Source organism: Amia ocellicauda, chromosome 4 (genome assembly GCF_036373705.1).
Source record: "Amia ocellicauda isolate fAmiCal2 chromosome 4, fAmiCal2.hap1, whole genome shotgun sequence".
Lineage (NCBI taxonomy): Eukaryota > Metazoa > Chordata > Actinopteri > Amiiformes > Amiidae > Amia > Amia ocellicauda.
Genome location: NC_089853.1, coordinates 20,095,367 through 20,099,302, shown reverse-complemented (window position 1 = coordinate 20,099,302; position 3,936 = coordinate 20,095,367). Strand labels below are relative to the sequence as shown.

Sequence of the window (3,936 nt, the reverse complement as noted above, 5' to 3'; positions counted from 1 at the left end):
TCATTTTGACTATATTCCATAGTAAATTTCAAAGTGTGATGAGTATTGTATATAATTGCTTAACACCATCAAATCATCTGCAGAACCAGTCCACAGTAAAATTATATCACCAATATAGCTTTTCCTTAAATAAACATTTCGTAATAGTGGATTGGAGGAACGATCATTAATATATTGTTTTCCCCAATAACCCAAATATACATTTGCATATTTTGGGGCAAATGACGAACCCATGGCTGTACCCTGAGATTATAAATAATACTTGTTATTGAACAAGAAATAGTTGGACTTCAAGACAAATTCCGTTATTTTTAATAGAAAATGCATAGGAATGTAATCTTTTGGGGTTCAAAATAATATGATAGCGCCTCCAAACCACCTTCATGTGGAATATTCGTGTACAAACTTCCAACATGAAAAGAAACAACAGATACATATATAGATATAGTAATGCGAGTAAAGTGCTCTAAAAAGAAATCTGTAAATCTATTCAAAACTGAGACACTTGTTAATGATTGTTTCGGAAGTACTATATAACTAGACATAAGAATCTGATTTTGACGAGAATAAAGAGTCTGACCAGTCAGGAAGGATAAGGAGAGAGCAATTGTGTGTGGCCACCACCTGCAAAAGCATTCCCTTGTTGGGGGTGTCCTGCTGTCACTTCCACTCGCACCAAAACAGGTGCCAGTGATGCGCAGCGGCTCAGGCTTCCTAAGCGGCCAGACTGGTGTCCCTAAACTATTTCCAATAAAAGTGCAAGTGCATAGAAAAAACACCCTAAAAATAAAACTATATACAAATTATACATTTTGCCAAATAAAAAATTAACATATATCCAATACAAAGCCCAACACAATTTTATTGTCCCTTCCTGAGGCAGCGCAGAGCAAACACAGCCGCTCTGTTATTGACGAGAGTAAAGAGTCTGACCACTCAGAAAGCGCCCCCTTCCTCCAGCCCCAGAGGGAGGAACGGTCATCAATGGCCGCGCAGCCGCAGTGCAGCTCGGCCCGCTTCGCGCTCAGAAGGGGGCGCTACGGCTCCTCCTCGGGGTCAGAGAGACCAAACACTTTAGAAACGCATTTCTCAAGTCACGCACTATAGAAATGATCCCTGAAAGTATAGTCTTACCAGCCGCCCCGCGGCCACAGCGCCCGCTGAGCCGCTCTGTCTGCGCCGCTGACGGTGTGACGTTTTAGCAGCCGCGCTTTTCTTCCCTAAACTGACTTTACAAAGACAGACAAGTCAAGTCATTCAAAGTCTGTACAAAACGTCGATCTCACCAGTAGAAGGTTTACACGTACTTATCTTTTTGTAAAATCCCACAAGGCAACGCGGTAAATCATTTGCATACACACTGAATATATTCTAAAGGGAATTACTCCAAACACTACAAAATCCCACGGTATATATGATGCGTTTATTGATTTACGGGGATAAAGAGTTTTCTATCAAAATGTCCACTCTGAGTTACCTGTGCAAAGTGAGCGCTAAAGAACACGTGGTGCTGCTGTGTCTCTGCGCATGTCAGACTGGACCGCACACAGCATGCGTCATATTCCATATTTGCATAACGCTGTACTGCCTATATAAATTGAATTACCCCCCACACTACTTGCAAAATGCCTCCATATATTACGTGTTTAATCGTTTAAGTAAAATACTGTTGTATTAGGTAAAGTATTTTACATTTCAATAAAATAAAGACATTCAAAATGTTAATACTTTAATACTTAAAAAAAATTAAATCAATCCCTAAAATCACTTAACATTTTTAAAATCTTACAGTGATTAACTTAAACAAAATACATGAACTCAAATAAACATGTGCAATAAATCAAATAAACTTGCGATTAAGGGCAATACTGCCAAATAAAACCATTAAACAAATAAACAATATGGTCAAATACATTTAAATTCACTGAAAATGCATCAGATAAATCATAAAACTAATAAAACCATAAAATAAAAAACAAAACCAAAACAATCTGATACATAAGGAGGGCAAAAAGTTTTCTAACTCGATTTATAACAATAGGTTTGCATGTTATGTTACATGTAATGAACACGTGTTTGGCAGTGGCGGGACGCAGCGCCTGTGTGCGCCGGGACTGGACCCTTCAGCGCGGCATTGTACCCCAGTGTCAACACACATCAACACAGTTGTACTGTTAACTAACTAAAATAAACATACGAAGAAATGTACCTTAAACTACTGCAATCACGTCAATTATATACATCTAACGGAGTGCTATAATACATAATTAATGACGTTTTCTAACTATGTATCACATAACGGGACAACCAACAGTTTTCATTAGTTTCAATCTGATTTTGACAAGAATAAAAAGAAGTCTGACACACAGTGAAGGCATGTTATAATCGTAGGAAACATGGGGAAATTAAGGTAAAACCACAATAACTGTGAAAATACTATTATTAAAACATGTTTTTCTTATTAACTTTCGTAGCAGATGCCATTCCAAGGACTAAACATGCACCATGGGAACCTTTCATCAGGGATGATATATATATATATATGAATTTCTGTTACTAATTTTCAATACTTATTTTAGTACCTTTGAGAAAAGTATGTACATTTGAATGGTTATTCTATGTAAAGAATACATTTCTGATTTACCAATTATAGCAACACCTTCCTCTCATGGTAAGGCTGGCTTGGCGTCACCAACAGTTTTGCAGGATGTGCCCCCAGCCATGCACCGGGATGCCATATGCTTGGTTGTGTACAGGCCGTGCAGAAGATCGGTGGTGTATCTCGCAGCAGACACCTTAGAGCAGCGGCCCCTCAGTGACTGTCGGCGGACTCCTCACGGAGTGGGTCCCACCCAGAAGCCCGGCCGACCATCTACCCGGAGCCCGGCCTGACCAGGACTGCTCCCTGCTGACGTCACCAGCCAGGATCCAGGAGAGGCCTCGGATTCCAGGGACCGACCAGGCCGATCGGCAATGTCCCTGAGGGAGGCCTCCTGCAGCCAGGGCCCGGACTTCTCCCCGCAAGGCCCGCTCCCTGCAAGAGCCCCGGAGGTGGAAGCTGCTCCCCAGCCAGGTGGACTTGCCCCGACCTCCGGATTGAGAGCCTCTGGACCCTTCTCCCAGGTAGGAAAGCGCAGCATGGCCCAGCGAACCGCCGGTGTGAGGCGCCATAATGCGGTGCGCTTCAGCCGTGAGGCTGGAGCCGAGACCGCGGCCCTCACCCGGCTGGAGTTCAGCAGGTCCGTGCTGCAGAGGGGCCTGGGCTTTGCCCCTTCTGAGCTGAACTGCGTGGTTAAACTGCCTGGACCTAGGGACGTGTTTGAGGTGAGTTTTAAGAACCCTCAAGTGCTGGAGAGTTTTTGGAATCTGTATAGAGAAAAAAAAGATAGTATGCCCCTGAGTGACTTTGTGGTCGATGCCCTGACAGATAGAGAGATAAAAATAGTAACTATTCAGTTCTATAATTAAGCAGTGGCAGAGTATGATGTAGAGGTATGGCTGAGGAGACACTGCGAGATCCTGTCTGAAAGCAGGAGAGTTAATGATGAGGATGGGGTCTGGACCGGTGCTCGGCGGTGGCAGGTGTGCCTGCAGGTGGAAGTGGCCGCCATCGGCGGAGTACGCCATCTGCCGAGCACCGTGGTATTAGGAGCAAATAGGGGGCTTGTCTTCTACCATGGCATGCCCAAATTACTGTTTATTTGGTTAGTATTTTCTTTTCATCAATAAAAACAATTCAATTTTTAATACTTATGATTAAAAACATTTAAAATATCAGTTCTTAAAATCACTTAAAAATTTTAAAATCTTTGTGATTTTAACAAAACTAAAACAATTAACTTTAAAATAAACGTGCTCAAATCAAATAAACAAAACGTGATAAAAGCAAAAAAAATGCACACCAACAAAAGAGTCAGATACATTGAAAATAACTGA

At 42.0% G+C, this 3,936-nt stretch overlaps 1 non-coding gene across 1 annotated transcript; it reads right to left on the bottom strand.

Moving 5' to 3' along the window:
- Positions 1–931: 931 nt before the first annotated feature.
- On the bottom strand, positions 932–1,132 carry LOC136748953 (small nucleolar RNA U3). Its single transcript, XR_010816673.1, has one exon. It is a non-coding gene; the product is annotated as a small nucleolar RNA U3 (small nucleolar RNA).
- Positions 1,133–3,936: the final 2,804 nt, after the last annotated feature.